This window comes from Bradysia coprophila, unplaced genomic scaffold (assembly GCF_014529535.1).
Source record: "Bradysia coprophila strain Holo2 unplaced genomic scaffold, BU_Bcop_v1 contig_583, whole genome shotgun sequence".
Classification (NCBI taxonomy): Eukaryota; Metazoa; Arthropoda; class Insecta; order Diptera; family Sciaridae; genus Bradysia; species Bradysia coprophila.
In genome coordinates, this window is record NW_023503823.1 from 909,227 (window position 1) to 930,365 (window position 21,139).

General features: G+C 34.3%; 1 long non-coding RNA gene across 1 annotated transcript; it reads right to left on the reverse strand.

Annotated features, from left to right (window-relative positions):
* Nucleotides 1–3,729: 3,729 nt before the first annotated feature.
* LOC119083228 lies at nucleotides 3,730–18,884 on the reverse strand. Its single transcript, XR_005088823.1, has 3 exons — nucleotides 18,695–18,884; nucleotides 16,608–16,615; nucleotides 3,730–3,739 (listed from the first exon to the last, which is right to left on the reverse strand). It is a non-coding gene; the product is annotated as an uncharacterized LOC119083228 (long non-coding RNA).
* Nucleotides 18,885–21,139: the final 2,255 nt, after the last annotated feature.

Below are 21,139 nucleotides of genomic sequence, written 5' to 3' on the forward strand. Positions count from 1 at the left end.
TTTTCTGGTCGAGTGAAGGATCTTAAACATAAATTTCGTTCACAGTTAAGTGGATCCTGAACAGTTCAATTTGAAATTTATGTTAGTTACGCCTAAATTGCATTGCATTTGAATTGAGTCAAGTACTAAAAAGAAAGTCCCAATAAAAAGTGGAAATCCAGCTCAAAAATTCTCAAATTACGTTCGGTTGTTATTGTCACCGACAAGAGTTAGAAATACGATCTGGTTACTACGATCTTATGTTGAATAATGTATGTATATGTTATAGCACATGAATGAGATTTCAAATATGTGCGGTGTGATTAACTTTATTTTCTCCACTCAAATGGCCATTTGACGCCTTATTTGATGACATTTCGGGTGAGAAAACGTCTCTTTTCTCGCCCCTTGTTTTGAAAGGACAGAAAATGGAAATGAACATGATTTTCTTGTACCTAGAGTCGAAAGTGGCTTTTTACACACCCAGGGAAAACAAGCTTCAAAAACATTAAAAAATTCATTTAAAAAAAATCGGGATAAAAATTCGTGTAATCAGATTCGCCTCGGATCAACAAACTTCACACGAAATTGGACTTTTCAAATTTGTTATCACTTGCCTGAGAAAGTCATGTATGTCCTTTTAAGGATTTTTCAAGTTATTTCTAGATCAATAAAACATATGTAGCTACAATTTGATATACTAATTCCAGTGTTTCTACATATACTTCGTGACCATGGTATAAGACCATAGTCAAGCTTTCAACCATCTGTTATCAACAGCAACGATATTAATTATAGATGATCTATGGTTAATATGGTATTATATAGCGAAATATATGTTATAACAAATGAAGTAGAAGATCTTGCATCAAGCGATACTTTAATGCGCTTGGTACAATCTATTGTTGGAAACAAACGAACAAGAATTGCATTCTTGTATTTTTGTGCACGTTTTATTTGCGTTAAACAAAAGAAGGAATAGATTTGAAAACTGTATCTGTATATTCTGCTGAATGTAGTGCTAAGTCTATCAAACTCTATAGGACTGTGTCTATTGAACCTGTGAAACTTCTAGAAAAAGGAAAAGAAGGTTTTCTAACGTAAGTTTGTTGGCTGTAACTAGCATTTTAAAACTTAAATATAAACAAAACACATATTTTCTATGTTAAAAATTAAACTATTGCATGTCGCATGTGTATCGATCCATTTCGTTGGTATAAAATTAGATGACGTAAATTAAATAATTTAATTAAAATACGGAAAACTTTTTTTTCTGTTTCAACACAAACGGCAATTTTTAAACTTAAATGAAAACTTCGAGTGAAATGTGTCAGAAAAAAAAATTAGAAAAAAAGAGGAAAAAAATTAAACCTAAAAATAAAAAGTAACTTTTGTATGTTTAAAAAAAAAAAAATAACGAAAAGAAAAATCGGTTTGGGTTGTGTTGGTTTTGTTATGTTTTTATACATTTTCCAACGTTTTCGTTGTATTTATTTTTCTCTCTGATGATTGTGTATTTACTTTTTCACTTAAAATTTTCGCAAAAGGCTGGAAAAAGTTCTGTCTGTAAAATGTAAACACAACAGCATGAATTATTTAATTAAGTTTTGAGAAAAATAGAAGTTTCTCGGAAGGAAACACGAAACGAACGTATCGCTATATAATGAACAGGCTTACAATTGAGTGAAACCGAACAACCATGGAGGGAATATCGCAATTAAATTATAACATTGTAACTTATTGGAGAAGTTGTGTGTTGCAATGAAGCAATTCGGATCTCGAAGAAAACCGTAGAATAATAAAATGTTACAATGCTAATTCTTCGCGCAAAAATATTCGTTGATTTAACAATAATAACAATTATTAGTGGCACTTTGTCGTGCAAAAAGCGGCAGAAACTTTTGTTTCAAGATGAACATGAACAATGAATAGATTAACTTGGAAATGTTTTTCTTATTCAGAAAAATTGCAATGAATAATTTATGTGGAAAGTTTTGTTTGTTGAAATGTCAAGATAGAGCTGTTCTGGCAATGTTTTAATTGAGAAGAAAATAAGAAACATTGACACATTCTGAAGCATACTTTCATTTACATGACTAGGGATAAAAAGATGAAAAGTAGAGTCTTCGTGTGAATTTTGTTATCCGAGGCGTAGCCGACGGTACGGTTTTCGACACATATATAGTAGAATACTATACTAGGGAAATAATTTGGTATCGCGCATCCACATCCAGATCCAGATACGAGATAACAAATTATTTCCCGTGTGCAGTATGCTATTTTACGTGTTACGGCATGTTTCATTTTCATTTACATTGCCTAATCACGTAAAGCATTGTACTTACGAGGTTCCAAGTTGTTATTTGACAAGTGGGGAATACAGCCCTCCCCTTCGGGACACAACTTGGAACCTCGGAAGTAATATATTATTACTTTACGAGCGAAGTAAAGGGTTTTCCCTAGGGAGGGAATGGCCCTATTACTTCCCAAGTAAAGTAAAATACTATTTATTTATAAAAATTTCATGAAATCTTTAGCAGTACTCAAAAAGTGAGGTGGGAGAAAAAATTGTTGTTTTGGCTCCCTATCTGGTTCGTGGTCCGCCTGAATGAAAAAAATATTGCGCGTCTTCGCAAACAGTAAATTGAAACACAACAGTTATGTTTGCTTCACTAAAAGGTAACAACCTTTCAGCCGACGAAAATTTGATAAAAAAAATATTTTTTTCTCTGTGTCTAGCCTGTGTCGTCAGCAAAGCGAAATAATTCAATTTTCCTTTTTTTTTTGCAGAGGACACATATGTTTGTTGACTGTGTATCCGAAAATATTTTTGATTGAAATCTCCGGCACATCCATGTTACTATCCATCTATCTATCTTGTAACAAATCTTTAACGTCAAATACAATGACAACATGAAAATCATAAGATTGATTGAATTTCAATTGCACTGATTAATGCTTCGCATCACATCAAAAACAATTCATTTTTACTGCATTAGATATGCACCAGCTGTTGGGGTGAGATTAAGTTGTAAAAAGTGGTAGCAAATCTCTCGGGAAAAGTAAAATAAAAAAATAAATTTCACTTCTCCCCTCGTAACATAACAGTAAAACCAACACACTACATCCATAATATGTACCTTGTAAATAATGCATGTTCAGATATCAATAACTCTTGAATAAGAAAACATCAAATTTATGGATGAACACGAAGTAACCAAAAAATAAAAACACACCGAGCAGCAAGGAGGAGGCGAAAAAAAAAATGTGTTCAGCCCAAACTTTACAGACGACCGAGGAATAAAAAATCAACAACATTGCATCCAAATCAAATATCAATCGATAATCGTTTATTGTAAGTGAATTTCAACGTCTTTTGCCTTGGAAAGTTTTCCAATTGCAAAGCAAGAACTTTCCGAATAACTTTAAGGAAACTTTTAACATATTACACATTGCATGAGCTTCATGTAACGTGTAATAATATTCTCAGTTTTCATACATGAAAAACGATTTCGTGCATGGAAAGTTTTATCAGTTCTTTTTACGCTGATACAAGTCGTTTATTTAAGAAAGTGTTTGAGTAACTTTTTTTTCGCCGTCTTCTTCAAATGATTCGCAAATTCGTCAATTCGTTGAACATATAAGTGCAATAGATTTTAAGTCTGACAACTTCTTATTATTGTAGACATAGAAAATAAGCAAAGCTGATTACATTAAAAGCAGAAAAGCACCTTTTCAGTCGCGACGTTTATTCAATTAACTTTCGCAAAAGAAAAATATGAAAAATATCAGAGATTTGTATCGTTCGACGTGAAATAATCTAGTCATTGCACCTGCTCTACAGGAACCTATTATTAAACGAGCACATATATGTTGTTGATATACACGATCAAACATTTTCTGTATGTTTACATCTTATATGTCTATACATGTCCAGTCCATCCACACCATACTCGCATCACTTACTTTATATGTATGGAAAGAACAACACAAAACCAGAAAGCCAAAATTTGAATTTTTAATTTTTTGACGGGCAGGTGCAAAATTGTATTTGAATTCTCAGAGGTAAACACGAAAATGGATTTAAAAAAAAAAATCAGTGTCTGCAGGTGAAATGTTAAACCTTTTTTTTATATTTTACCTTTTTTTACCACTATACGCTTGAATATTTTCGATGTAAAAAGAAATGATCAAACTACCAAAGTGAAGGCGAGGTTCTGAAGAGGTCTGCTTTATAAATATAATGGTGAACACGAATGTGGAGTAATAAACTAATTGAACGTTACTGCGCATTTGGTTTTGTACATTTTCGAGAAGTTTTACAAACGGCCACAAACGACTAAGTCATCTGTCCTGATACCAACAATTAGGGCGTATTGAATATTGAGACTTTTAAGGTACATGATAGCATATATGCTTTAAATATAGATCATCGAAAACTCAGTCTAGACATGTGGCCGTATAGTCTGAGGAGATGTCACGGAAGAAGAACTTCCGATCTACTGTGTGTTTCCGATGGTGAATTCTCAGAAAGTTGAGAGTATTTAAAAAAAAGATGTTCTAGTAGAATGTGGAGCGTTGAAAACTCTACAAAACTGTTGAAGAAGCAGATGGACACTGTCAAGATTGCCTAACATCGAAAATCTAACCTTTGAAACTTTTTCTTATATTTCCTGATAGACAATTGATTATGTTTAGCTTGTGGATTGAGGTCGTAGTGGAGGTCAAGTACTACCAGCATATCAGCTTTTTGAATGGAGTATTGAAGTATGTTCACGTCGTCCACGAAGCGAGTGCAAGCACTGCAACCGGTGGTGAAGAGTCAAGGACACTTTTGCCAGTAAGTATAGATAACATTACCTGATAGTAGCTAAACTTTGAAGGGATACTACGCGAGTAAACTCTGTCCCACCTACTTCAATTGGCGAGTCTATTGGCACATCTATGCACTATTTCCTTCTATTGGCTTACTGGACAGTTTGCGCAAATGACGTATAAGTTATAAGTCAACATATAAGTTGGAAATTATAAGTAACATTCCGGAACATCTTGTATCAAGATGTGACTTATAATTTCCAACTTATAAGTTGACTTATAACTTATACATCATTTGCGCATACTGTCCACTATTTCATTCTTGTGAACCTCGCTGAACTCTTCAGGCGCGCCGAGTTCTGTACGGCGAGTAGGGCGAATGCCCCATACAAGCGAATTCGTATAGGGCAATGCCCCATACGTACATCACAAAATATGCATTCTTATTTATACGATTTATAAAGTAACTCAGTAAATCAAAATCATGATGAAATTAAGAAATACACTGCACATAGTGTAACTTACACTGTGTAAGTATGTAAAGTAGAAAATACTGAGTTATGCTCTTTAATCTACATTATTTATATTGTAAAACAGGTTTTTAAATTCATTCGCACATTTTATCAAATATCTGTGTTATCAGAACACGTCCAGCACGGCAGAGTAACATAAACCAGGCAGGAGCGGTTCATTTTCGAAACGTCAAATAAGGGACCTAATACACTGTACAAAAATGAACTCAAATGAACACTGATATTTTCAAAAAATATAGGGCTACTAGATTATTCAGGTCCTTGTCAAACGTCCACTCTTGCCTGGTTAACTTTACTCTGCCGTGAGTCCAGTCAAAGACTAAAGTAAGGAACAAGTATGTAGGCAATTGGCGACAGTGCTCCTAAAAGTAGCGACACTGCCATCGACTTCGACATTTGCCACCACAGAAATTTCACTGTATTATATGGCGAAACGGTTTTTCTAACTGACAGGCATATTTACAGCTAATCAAGGAAAGTGAGTCAATTTAAAAAGAAAATCAAAAAAATTGTCAATAATTTATTTATTTTCGACCCTGTGGGATATGTTTTTAAATTGACTCACTTTCCTTGATAATTTTATCAAATTTGTAGTGTTCGTAATTTATACCGTAACTCATTTTTAAATTACGAACCAAAAGATTTTCAAATATTTACAGAATTTGACTTCCCCTTATGGCTCCAATAACCGTGCAATTAATGCGTCGACTGAACTCAACAAATTTAACGAATAAATTACCAACAAAATTTGCGTCCCAAATGGCAATTGTTGAGGAAACCACACCATTTTCTAGAAAATTTTAGGATAAAATAAAATAACTTTAAAGACGAAAACCGAATTATTGGCTAAATTTGTTGAGTTCAGACGCAGAATGCGACACCATTAGCGGTCATGAGTTTGAAAGTTTGAATTACCACGCCAAAATTCTAACTTCAAGTTTGCAGTCATAATATACCGATATATCTAGATATTTCCCGGTCAGTTCTTCCCGCTGCGCTGAAAGAAACTTCTTCACCAGAAAGTTTCAGCCCGATGAAATATAAATACTTCTGGTCAGAAGATTCCCTGTTGGCTGCACAAACCAGGGAATTCAAAAATTTCGTCTGCGCTGCATTTTTCCTTTAAATGTTTTTAAATAATTATTTGCTCGAACCAGAGATTCATTTATACTTTAAGAGTTCTGCAGTTTCCTATTTTTGCACCATCCATCAAAAGTCAGAATTAAAAAAAAAAAAACGCTCGCTCCGCTCGCAATTCCTTTCCCTTTTGAAGAAGGTGAAAACCATTTTTTAATAGTTTTTTAAGCGGGTGAGGGTTTGTTATCACAAATTAATTCATATTAAAATTTTCTCCATGCCCCATACGACCAAAATCAAAGTCTGGAACTCTTACACAAAAAATTTGTGATTTCGATGGTGTAGTGAATTTTTTAGTATGAAATGTCAAATGGCAACTCGTGTTTGCATCTGCGTGTTCTTCCCAAAGCTTACAGCCTTAAAAGAGAAATCTCCAAATCAAGTAGTAGATCGACTCATGTTTTAACGCTTGTTTGTGTCAGTAGCTAGTGAAACCAGTTAACTTAATTTACACTTTGAATCTATTACTTCTTTTGATATAACTTTTTAGCATCAATCTGATGCACAATCTTTTACTTTTTTAGATTAAACATGTGTCTTGCATTAGCCTGATAGAGTTAAATATTTATTTTTGTCATCGTTTTGTTGATGGCAGATGATATGAATTATGATGATGTCTTCGTCCTCTGTTACGTTCCGGCGTCTAGTCTATAAATCAAATAAACTTTTTACATCGAAGCTCAAAATTCATTTATTGTTATGCTCTAGCCTTACATGATAAAACTGCAAAAGGTTATTGTAGTGGATTTTCTGTCTAAATAAAATTGACGTCGTACTGTATGTACTAATAATAAAGTGTATGAAGACACGTGATGAAAAACCAACAAATATTTTAAAATAAATAAAGTGAAGTGCCTTCTACTCTTCTTTAGCCTCATTGAAATTCAAACAACATTTTCTTTTCGTTCAAATAAATTAAATTTCATTCCATTCCATTCAATCAATGAAAATCGGTTTCTATTCGAACGTTTCCTCTCTTACTCACACTCTTGTTCTTTTTTTAAAAGATGCCTGCATATTTTCTACTACACTTAATAATATATAAGAAAACCCTGTTCTTCCATCATCAAAACCGAAAAACTTTTAATTGCCTCGTATAATCTAATCTAATAAAATGTGCAAAAAAACATGTTCTATTTATTATGTGTGTATTATACTCGGTATTATCTGAAATGAGAATGTAGAAGTGATATATTTTATCCTATTCGAATTCAATTAAGGTGTTCTATGTCGTACTCTCTACTTCTTCTTCATTTCTGTGCTTTTTTTGTTTGCTTAAAGGCATTTAAGGTTGCATGTTCACAGAGATAAGGTCTTGAACGTAACAAAACGACAAAAGGATATGTAATCTTATTATGGTAGACACTTTAAACATACGAAAATAGATGTTTTTCACGAAGGAAAAAGTATTACATTGGAGAGGCTTACAGAGCACGTGATAAAAACGGATGGTTTTTAGATTGGGAGGGAAGCTAATAATTGTTGGGTTGAATCTTAAACTTTAAATTTAATTAGTTTCCAATAAAATTGTTCATCTTCCGTACGTTTTCATTCAAATCATTTTAAACAGAGACTGGACATTTAGTCACAAGGTGTGATGTAGCTATCCATCATCCACAACACAACTGATCGATGTTACGTTGTAATGAACAACAGGATAGTATGGTTGGTGACGAGTTCAATTCGATTAAGGTACTGGTACAGTGTTCGTACCGGATATATCCCTACGACGGAACTAATGAAAGTCATTCTTGTAGGTCAAATTGCTGTCAGCAATTCATTTTATATTTCACAATGGTTGACTTGCAGCACGAATATTACGGATTTAAATCATAATAACAAGGTAACAATGTCTATCCGTATTGTCAACAACTCGAAATCATGCTATTGTATAAAACATACTATACTCTACTAGGTCAATACTAAATTTTTCATTATACAATACCATCCCCATCAGACATTGCAGTGAAATATTGATTTCGGAAGTAATAAATCAGCAATTTTCGTATCCTCCGATTTTCTTTGGTTGTAAGAAACTGAAGAATTGGGTTTTCTATTATTCATGTGTTACGAATAGAATTTCATATATGTGTATTGTCAGCAAAGGTTGTGTCTATTCAAATGACATACAAAACATGCTAAATAACTAATATGAAAAATATGGACGGCAAAAGGAAAAGTATAGAAAATAACAAATCGGGGTAGGTTTGAATTCTGGTGCTCGTTATTATTAGAGGCTATAAATGGTGTATAGGGAGAAACCAGGGTATGATATGTTGAAATGAAGACGGATGATATATTGATGGTATTTAAGGTCAATAAAAGTGTTAGTCATAACATACGTCTTTGAAGATGCCAAGCCAATCATAAAGCTTTACGAAAACAATGCGGATTGAAAGTTAAGATCGTCATCTTAAAATAGATTTTTTTTCTTCGAAGAGTCAGACCGTCTGACCCATAAATAACTACACTGCGGTCATTTTACTGACAATTTATTTAAAAAAAATTGTTTTGCTATGAAGCTCACAATGAAGCAACGAACGTTAGGGCAACAAAAAGTTTTTTGTTTACTCTTGCTCCGCTCTAGCCGCGCAACTTCGCTCTGGTTTGAATTTTCTATTTTCTTCCAGAGGTGAACACACGGATGTTGTAGATATTTCTCAAATTCGTTGACATTGAGCGTGTAAAGTGTTTGATGATTCACTTGATTGCTTGTCGAGAATAAACTTTTGAAGATTCTCTTCATGGATGGTACAAGTGGCATCGGCTGAATGATTTCTTTGATTAGAAAATTAAGATAAAATTATGAACACAGACGACACACTCACAATGTGATCGATTGAGCCAACAGCCAACCCAAGCGCATCAGATCGTCGGCACTTACCTGTTACAGACGGCAAGATATGACCAGTATTATTACCGGGTCTATTACTTCCATCGATCAAGTATTTTTAAACGGTTGATTTCAAATCTTGTACTTCAATTTTTTAACATTCATTTTTCTACATAAAGGACGATATTACCCAGAGCTTGTCATTATTTTTATCGTCGTTATCGATAACAGATGAATAGCCGTATGCGACTAAACAATAATCTAAACAACAACAAACGATCAACACATTGTTGTGAGGCACTGAGAGGACTGATAGAGATATGCTAAAGTAGAGAGCAACGAAAGACACATTGACAGTCAATCTGGTAACGTGCAGTATTACGATACACGATACGACAAACAGCGCAATATTTTTGATTTGATTTTGAACATGTAATGGGAATGATAAAAAGCGCCCGAATATTACTGTCAATTTATCTGGGCGTTTTTAAATTCATTTTTTTATAAATGTTTTAGCGCAAACGCTTTAGCGTAAATGTGTGTACGTTTACGGTGAATTAAAATTAGTGCGCAAGCATCCATTTTTGAGGATCTTTACGACGAAAAAAAAATCATTCAAATATTATTAACCCTAAAGCGCCCGAATTCTGTTAACTCACCCTAAAACGCCCGAATCTGTCTAAAACACTACAGTTAATCCTAAAAAGCGCCCGAATACAAATTTGAAATGATTAATTTCTGTCTTCTTTACCTTTCGAACACTTTGCAGTAATATTGTTACTTCTTTGTCATCCATACCGTCATGTGTTAGATGACGCTCGGTTAAATGCCCTGACGCCCTGACTAATGGACCGCTAGAGAAAGGGAACCTGGATTAAACGCACCAAATGGGATGAACGTCGGAGGTGTTTCGCTAATTCGCTTAGAAACGGTGGATAATATGTACGTGGTGATTGTGAATCGAGATCTGCCATCTATTAAATGTCCGCGTCACCCGCATTCCTCGCTTGAGTTGAGACAAACCAACTTTTGCACCCAAGACCATCCAAAGACCAGCGCTTTCTACGCATGCAACATCACAATCAATGGTGACATCGCTACACCATGCGGATTTAACATGTACCCATTGTATCCGATCGACAAATTTGCCCGACAGATCGTTGCGTCCGGTGGGAACCAACTTATGGCACCCATGATGGCGTACAGCTGTCTTAGTCTTCTCTTGTACCTCCTAACTACCTTACTACCTCCCGATTTTTTTAATGTTGCGGCTTCAATTATTAAAAGCAAAAAAAAACAAAAACTAAAATGTTCCAGAGAATCGCGGACGATCAACCAAACGAGACAACGCCAAGCCGCTGAATTCGAGAGCAAGAGATGGAAGCAAACAGCCGAAAGTGGAATCAAGTCGATGGATTTCTGCAATCAACCGTGCCAGACAGTTCGGAAGATGAACATGTTCGTGAAGCAGTTTCGAATTGGTCTCAATCGTGTAGTGACAGGACTGACGGAACCAAAGTAAGTCCGAAATCTCGGTCGAAGGGCGTTGCTTCACGGAACTACGATTTGATGGCCGCTTATAGCCAGCAACCGAAACAGCCAGAGACTCATCATCCACAACAAAAACGCTGCAGCCGACCCTCATTCCAAGATCATCGCCAGCATCTTCATCCCAATCCGTCTACAACGGTTCGCTATACAACATCGTGGAAGCGTTACACCAAGGACGAGATTCGAACCAGCAAGGACGTGATTGGAACCAGCCAGGTTCATCATCCACCACAAAAACGCTGAAGCTGACTCTTATTCCAAGACCATCGCCAGCATCATCCAGTTTCCAAACAGTTTACGACAACTTCAAGTCGAAAGTTGGAAATGGTTCACACTAAATAGCCTCAATACAAACAACACACACTCTACGGATAATAGCGGCAGAGTCGAAATTTTGCTTGATTTTTGCAAGTGGTTCCAGGTGGTTCCGGGTGGTTCCCGTGGTCCAATCGAAAAGTGATGTATGGAATGTGATGTATTTTTGATAATGAACAAGTCGTCCATACATCAACAAGTCGTCCATACATCATTTTGTCCAAAAACTTCGAATTTAGCCGATATAATTTTGGGTCATTTTGACTCTGCCGCTATTATCCGTAGGGTGTGTGTTGTTTGTATTGAGGCTATTTAGTTCACACTACGACAGGTCTTCAGCAGCGTCATCCGAAACAGCTAAGCCATTGAAGTGATTGACGCTACTGACACAACAACAAATGCACACTTAAGATGTGAATAACCGTTTTAGTTCACGAAACGAAAGTATCAATTTAAAAAAAGCAAAGATGACAGTTTCGTGAAGAAAATGTCTATTTCCTTCACTGAGTGGAGAAAATAAACATTTTCTTCACTGAGTGGAGAAAATAAACATTTTCTCTTCTGACTTGTCATCAGACGAAGTGTGGAGAAATAGTAAATTGTTTACCGAGGGAAAAAAAAGAGTTGGAAATTGCATTTCGAGAGTGTCGTCACCAGAGAAAATTAAATTTCCAACTTTTTCCCGAGGTCAATACGACGCTTTTCGCAACAAAATCGAAGTTTCAGCTGAGGTGAGAAATAGTTATTAACGCCACCGAGTGATAAATGCTTTTTTAGGCACTAGATGAAAAGTTATTTGCCAGTGAGAAGACACATCGTGTGCCTAAAAAAACATTTATCACCGAGTTACATACAACGTTTTTCTCGAAAAAAGCAACAAAAGTTCACATTTCGTCACAGAGTTGAGAAAATGACTATTTTCTCGCCTGCGTTGTGAAAAAGTCGTTTTCTCATGGTTTTTCGAGTGAAGAAAACAAGGTTAATTGTGCGGCGTGATACGAAAAAATTTCATTAATACTGTCTAGTGAAACTACAAGGTCCAGATTTCTCTCAGTCATTTTAAGCGTAAAAAATTCTTAGCAAACTGAATATTGGCTACTGTAACATTGTGGTAAAGAATTCTCAGATTTATATTTTCCACTAACAATGCCAGCAACCACAAACCCCATATCAGATTGAAATTCATACGAAACCAATCGCTCTTTTCCATCAACTAAATACACGTTTTCTCCAAAGTTACCATGGCAAATGTTCGCCTCCCGTAAGTCTTTCTCGTTTCCCCATGAAGATGTGGAGTTAACAGCCTTACCTCAATTAATTTCCTAAAGCTTTTTACTTTGTGTCAATGCTTTCCATATTCTTAAACTGATTGAATGAACCTATCTGAAAAGATCCGGGTTATTTATCTTCCCGAATTGAAACATTAACGCAGAATATCAAATGGAATGTGGGTGCCAAATTAATTGACAAGGTGTCGTTATAATATGACGCTTAACACACATATGTAAGAATCGTATCGTGATGATGTTCAAACAGGCAAATATTTGATGAATCTGGTTGCGTTAATCAATTAAATGTTCAAAGAGATTTCTAATACGGAGCCATCCGTTTTCAGTCAATGGGAATCGTCTTTTTACCGTTGTGTACACATAAATTAATGTAAAATGATGGTGTAGAAAACGCTGAGTGCGTTCGTTTCATTACTATCAACTTTGTATTCATTTATTTATGTTATGCTTAAAGTAGACAGAGTGGAATGTAATTTAACACAGGCCAAAGTTTAGGGTTTCAAATGCAATTATACGTATGTCCAGCTATTAATTATTATAACCATGAATATAAAGGTTGGAAAAAGAAAGTTTTCCCGTTTTAGAATTCGGGGCCACAAAATAATTGTATATCCTTGAATGTCACTAATAGTCACATTAAAATTAGCCCCTGGTAACAAAAACGTAGTTTTTGGTCAGTTTTAAATAAATTAAGGTTCATAATATCGGCTGTTTTAGAATGCATACATGAATCGTACGTGGTAGGAAAATGTCACAAAAGCTATACAACCATTTGTGTTAATTACATTTGAATAAATTATTTTAATCTTTCGCTTAAATGGGGTGTACCTATGCGTGTTCCTTTATTTGCATAATAAATTGAAAAGTAAGAGGGGCTATCAAATAAAACTGGAGAACACTAGTGAATTTGATTAGGTGAATTAAAACGTAGGGTGATGGGAAACTCAATTTCTGAACAAGACGGAACGTTTTTGTTTGTACCATTTGACTCTTAGAAAATGTTTAAGTTCACGTTTGGTTTTTTTTTACTCGTTTCACAACGAAAACCTTTCCCTTTTCTTAATTTGATAAAAAGTTATTTGTCCAAGATCTTCGATTTCACTGCCTATATGTAAATAAAATTCAATTCCGTACATTAAGTTAATTCTGAAATGTTTGAGAAGGGTTCCATTGGGATCGGGGGAGCTATGGAGATGCTGTATATTTATGTTATTTGTATAATTTTCGGCTTGAGTTAATTCTGAATCGGATGGTCTGCTTGAACAAGTATTATGTACGACTGACAACAAGCTTGATCCAAAACCGAATGCAACTGAAGTCCAGAACTCCAATTACGTTCATTAGTAGGCAAATGCTTTGGTGGAATAATCAAATCTTATATTTACTTAGACGCTATTTGTTTATATCATCAATGTAAGCAGCATGAGTAGTGTATTGTCAATATCAGAAATTTCTAAGAATTTCACTCAACTGGGTTATGGTTAAATATACTGTTAATCATGTCCGCACGTTAGTAAGCGGGAGTGACGCAAGTCAACTACCAAAAGTTTTAAAAAAATTAGGGAAACGACAGAACATATTTACAGCAACTTTTTCACTTCTATCCTATAGCTGTATATAGCTAGTACATAGCTGTGTATAACTAGTACATATTTCCAGAGTGCTGCGTTTTTAGCCATTTATCCATATATAGTCTTATTTAGCCATATATAGCTAGTATAAACCTATCTGCGTCTGAAGTACAGACTCTGTACACAAGAATTTCAACAACAAACATTTATTGCCTTACAAGTGGAAGATATTCTGATTTTATTTTCGAAGATAAGTTTGCAGGTTGCGTCACCTGCAGCGATATCACATATTTTGTAAGTTGAGACAGAAGAACTTGCGTCACATTTACCATTTAAGGGTTGTTTGACCTTTTGTAATTTTCCTTGCTTGTATAGATTGCAATTGAGTTAGGATTCCAGGAGTATAATGGAAATATTTACAAACGTTTAGTGACCCAGAAAATTTTTATTCAACACTCCATTTCGGAGAAACCTGTACATTTAACTATAAATATTTAGATTTGCCTTACCTTCGCTAACGACTAAATGTTGTTCCAACATACAGAGCGTTTATAAATGCATAAGCAAGTAAAAGCAGGAAACATTAATTAGTCTATTCGACGATACGGGGCAAATAGAAGAAATAAACAACTAAAATATACATCCACGTCGGATACGGATTCTGAATACAGCTACATTATATACCAGAGATATTATATAATTGGGCTGTGTATATTGTCAACTGTTGAAAGAGCAATCATTATTCACTCATCAAAAATCACTCTCTTCAAAATTGGCATAAAAATTAATAGGACATGACACTTAATTTGATTAAAAAACATTTCGTTTTAAGCATCCGTTTGTATCAAATTAGAAGTTAATTTGATTTTGAAAGGAAAGCACGTATATAGGAGCTTCAATACATTCAACCGACGTTTTTTTTTGTATGTGTATAAGCCAAACTCGATAATAATTTTCAGTTTTATTCGAAAGAAAATATCTAAATATCTATCTCTATTACATAACACATCTTTATAACTGTTCGTCTCTTCATATTATACACACAGTATTTAAATTCAGCACCGTGATTACCACAGAGTTTAAAAGACCATGAAAAAGCAAATTGGTTTATGCTGGGGGTATCTCTGAATATATTTTCAAAGAAAGTTTGTTTTTATTTATAATTTAAATTTCGAATAATTTAAGCTTTTCCGTTGAACATTCTTTTTTCGAAGGTTCGATAAAACAACAACAACAAAAAAATGCTCGGCAAAACCTTGAAAAATTTACCCAAAAATTTTTTTTGGGATTTTTCGTGGGAGTTTTGAGGTAACGCTTGATTTGATTCATTAATCAAAATCATCATTGTTAAGTCACACGAAAATTTATGGTCATTTTGATTTCGGTTGATCAATTTTCTATCGATGAACAACTGAAAATCGAACTTTTATCAGTTCAAAGTAACGAACTCAACAATCTTTGTGTTTTTAAGCGGACCAAGAAACTTTCATTTCATCACGCTAATTGCTTCCTAACTTTTATTTCGAAACTTGAGAAAGATTTGCTACCAGCTACAATTCGTAAGATACTTTAATTACGCAGTTTAACAGCTTCTCATTGTTCAATGTAACAACTGTTTAAAAATGAAGAGGAACATTTGCGACGTACTTTCATGACGTACATCCACAGACCTGAAATTCATTAAAAAATTGAATCACACACACCTCCAACACGGAAACGCCAACTTAGCTTCTTTTGACGTTATCAGTCCCTTTACTATTGACATTGGGAGTCCCTTTTTTCTGGTTTTACACAAAGTTGTCACACACACATTGAAATACATGGTTTTTCATTTTAATTTGTCAGTTTGTTCTATTGAGATGGCCCTTGCGTACTTATTCGAAGATGAAGTCAGTCAACAAAATATTTAAGAATTTCATCACGATTTTTAATGAAATTCTGGTATCGAGTAATCTGGCACACGAAGCTAAAATATGACATTCTTAAAGTCCATTTTCACAATCTCGCACACGCAAATTAATGCTATAAATGTTTGTTAGCTCTGTCATCAACTGAATTATCCCTTTACGACATTTTAGTGGAGCAAAATTGTGTGCGAGTTCACCTTTTACGCAGTTGAAAATTGCGTTTTTTTGCACCTTGTGCCAAATTACCCCACGCTGAAATTCTTGAAATTATTCACCTAAGTAGCGCCTAATGGCAATAGTCTGAGTCTGGCTAAACGAAATACCATATTAGCGTTAAAAAAACCTTTCAGAAACGACTTTTTATCTTAAAATTATCTTATATAAAAAAGATGTTAAAATAAGTGAAGTAAATGATTTTGTATTAATAACTAAGCGATTCTTCGAACCTATAAGTCCCTGATCGTTTCATTACAGAATCTTGAACCAATATATTTAACAAATTTAATATGACTGCAGGTTCGTAACTTGAGTGAGGATACATCTTTTCCCAATTAACCGCCATGCATCTGATGTAATAAGAAAAAAAAAACTTTTCACATTCCTTTCTTTTCACATTATACTATTCAACTTGCTGTACGTACGCCTTGTAAACAAACTTTGCAAAACTTTAAAATTACATTGCCTTCTGTCTATTGTAACGAACTTAATATTATTATTAGACAGCGATGGAAGTACACACAAGCTTTAAGAGCTGATGAACGCAATTTGAGGTAAATTTTGTGCATATAAAATTCAATCAATGTTGGGAAAAGAGCAGGGTAATGCCTTTCATTCTATCGAGTATTCCGAGAATACATTTTATTAAATTCGCAGAACTATATAAAGACTCTAATTATTCACTTAAAATTTGACAGGATTCGGACCAAATTTCATTCAAATCTGTAGATGGGAAGTTTTGCTAGCTTTGCAACTATTTAAGCTGGAAAATTTATATCACTTTTATGTAGCGTGTTTTACAAACCAAATTCTGTTAATTGTACACAAATTTATGCAAATATCGTGTACATGAAACGAAAATATCCACGGCAGCGTAAATAAACCAGGCAGGTGCGGTTCATTTTTGGAACGTCAAATGAGGGCCCTAATACACTGTATTAAAATGAACACTGGCATAAAGTGAATTAACAAAAAATAGGGCTACAAGATAATTCAGGTCCCCAGTCTAATCAAGCATTTCTGCCTGGTTTATTTCACTCTGCCGTGATATTTCGGATATACTCAAATAAGCTGTACACAGAGAATAAAAGGAATTGCCTTAATACTTTTCTTGGAATTTCATTATAGAATTCATTTATTTTAAATACCAAGTGGTCAGTAACTTTCGAACCGTTCAGAAAATATTGGTATCGCATGATGTATCGTGCATGCTACGTATTCGTAATTAAAACTGTAATATTGTGAACAAATTTCCCGCACAAATCTATGAAAATGTGGTCTGGCCGAGAAGCGAGTTTAACTCAGTATCATGATTCCGAAAATCCTTGTATTTCCAGAATGCTGTTGATCTCTATCCGTTTCCAGATTTTGAACGTATTACGAGTACAGAATCGGATTAGCTTTTAGCAAATTTGTAAAATACACAATACGTTTATCGTATAATTTTTTTTAGCAGAGTTCATGTTATAACCGAACATTCGACAATGTGATAAAACGCCATACTTCATATTCATATTATTTACAACTCGCAACGGAATCCTTAAACAAATTTACATGTTATTTTGTTCTATTTGCAAGTAAATAAATTCAATGGCAAATATTTTCTGTACAAATTCGCTAGCTTCTGTAACATAACCCGAAGAATTGTATGGAGATGAGACTATCAAAAACATTTATATAATACACACATAGTCGCATATGTACACATTTTCCAAGGGAAGAGGATTTTCTACTTTTCGGCTCAGAGAAGTAAAAACAGAAAAAGCATAGGGAAAATAAACGTTTTATGTATTTCGGAATATAAGGCATATCAAGGATTCAAGGTGATTCAATTTATATTCTGGTTATTTTTTGTAAATAATTCGTTAGATATGTAAAGTGTATTGTGTTCGACTAGTGACTTTATTTCGTTAGCATTTCAATATTGTATGCTCCGTTCGATAAACCTTAGGATAGACGAATTTGCAAGAAATCAATAACAACACAGCATTGTTTTAGTACGGCCATGAGCCAAGTGTTGTTTACGAGCTCATTGAAACTCCAATAACCTAAACATACAAAAATAAAGTGAAGGAAATTTTACTTACCATTTCAGATCTGGCAGTTGTACATCTTGTAGACGAATTTCAACACCAATACCAAAATATCGTCAAATGTGTGTATGTGTGTGTAGTGTATATTGAGGAAGCCTTTTCATCAAAATTTATTTTTTAAACAAATTCAGGTAATGCCATCCGAATTTGTGTCTAAATTTGCATCAGCCGTTTTACCAGATGGTCTACTCAAACCACCACATTGCCTTTTACTTCAATGTACAAGTTTCCTACACGCACGTGGTAAACCATGAGCAACAATGAGATTGTATAAGTGGGCAAGCTGGTAAAACAACTGAACTTAGACATAGATTCGGTTGACACTAACTGTTAGTATAATTCAAGAAATCTTCTTGTGGCTCAAGTAAATTTTTTCCCCTTCCATAAGTTCTCTTACTTACACCATCGATGATTCTTTGAGGAAATTGTGTTCTGTGCTCATGCTATTATAAGACAATGTTAGAGACGGCTATCATCTGTTTTCGACAACGTCAGCAATAATAAACGACAAGGTCTGACTAATGAGGTCGTATATCGCAGAAAGCATGTTCAAAACAAATGAAGTAAAAGATTTTTGAAATCAATATCTGAAAATCTTCGATCTAATGAAGTAATAGTTTGAATATTAAAGCTGTTAATATGCTTGCCGTCTGCGACAGATTAATAGTTTCACACATTGAAGTAACCTTCATTTTTCATACTACCCGTTATGTCAGTCGAATAAGTGTCAGTTGTCGGTAGTGTGGTCACATACATCACGTATGATACGTGTTTCTATTTATTTAAATATGGAAAGTGCATTCGAATGAAAAATAGGTCTGTTCCAAGGTTATTTGAGCTGTCAAAACGTCATCCATAGAGCCATAACAAAAAAAAAATATTGTTGACGAAATGTTCGCAAAAGCGTTGAGGGATGGCTCTGTGGATGCTCTCGGTTCGTAATCGGCTTGACAAGAATCGTTTTTACAGTACGATGGAATCATGGAATAGACCTATTAGTGATACCATAACTAAACGTCGTGAAGTAGGCAAGAAACTTAACTTTTGATAGGTCTGTTCCATCGTACGGTAAAAACCAATTTTGACAGACCGAAATCAACCGGAAGTCATCCACAGAAGCAGACAAAATCGGATCTTAATCAAATTCTGTCATTAACCTGTTACAGGCGGCAAGCAAATGACGAGTATTATTATCAGGTCAATTACTTCCATCGATCAAAGTCTTTTCAATCGATTGATTTCAAATCTTGTACTTCAATTCGTTAACATGCATCTTACTTTATAAAGGATCATATTACCCAGAGTTTGTCATTATTTTTGTCGTCGTTATCGATAACAGATGAATAGCCGTATGTGACATGTAATTACATATTATATACTTTTGGAACGGATCTATTGATCATTGTCAATGTCATTTGAGATGTCAAAACAATATGTGAAGAAACCGCTATTTGGCATAATCAATTGGATCACGGACCAACGAAATAATAGAATTGAAGAATTTGCAGAATAAAAGCGTACATATTGTGATTAGTGGTTTCGAATAAAATTTTTGTTATCTGTGCGTGCAGTTACTACATTGTACGATGCTTCATTGGATGATTGCTAGAATGATGCAGGTAACTATTAATAAAATGGTAGATTATAGAAAAAAATAGTCGAGACAAGTCACTAAAGATTTAAATAAAAACTTTCAGAATTTTCATAAATCACATATAATCTACTATCTCCAATTCTATTAAATAATAATCTCCAAAATACCAAAATAAATGGAAAAACTGCAAAAAAAACTCCCATTATTCATACACAAAAAAAAGGAATACACTTTAAGACACCGAAGCGATGTTATTCGATATGTAATGGTGAAAATTTTGACTCCCTATGCGTTACCTGGTACGGAAAATATTACAGAGTAACAACTCATTTCTCCACATATTTTTCATTTGAAATTCAAAAAACGTTTTTTACCTTTTCCGAATAATTTTCCCATTTATCCTCACTGAGCATTTCCGATACCTATTATGAACTGAAATAACAGCAGGTTTAATGCAAAGAAAGAAAAAAAAAGGTTTGATATGAGCTATTTGCATTTTATGCGGAAATGGGTTTAGTGGAAAACTGGAAAAAACAGATTTTATGTTTATGGTTTATTGTGTATGGAACGTGTGTTAAAACAATAAGAAACTCGTTCGATGTTGGTTTGAAGGTTTTTTTTTCCATTTTGCGAGTTTCTTTATAGCCGATTTTCTGGCTATAGAGATGTACGGCACCTATAGTACGGGATGTTTTAGTGCAAATATTCGTGTACAAAGGAGATAGGCCTAGTCAAATGATTTATTGGTTGTTTAATCTGATTGAAAATAAACGTAAAACGTAAAAGATGTTGTTTGGAATATTTTATCAAGGATTTGAAATGCGAATTTCGGTATGAAAATATTGATTCGAAATTTTATCTAGTTTGCGTGAAATGCATTCACAATTCACCAAATTTGAATACGTTTTTTACGATTAGACAGTCGGCTATAATTTGACGGAAACATTTATTTTTCGCATTAACAGAAAAGTATGTTTTTCAACTCAGTGACGAAAAGTAAAACTTTCGATGGCTTTATCGAGAAAACATTGTTGTATGCAACACGGTTGGTTATAATGATTTTTAGGCACACGAGTAACGTTTGCATAATAGTTATTTATACCACCGAGTGATAAATGCTAAAACTAAAACTACATTTGCGTTCTTTGAGAGAACCCTTGTATGCAACTCGGTGATAAATGCCTTTTTAGGCACACGACATATATTATAGCCTGCGGCCTCGAGTGACAATCTACACATCTAGTACCTAAAAACATTAATCAATCGATTGCATAATAGTTATTTATGACAGCGAGGGAGAATTTCC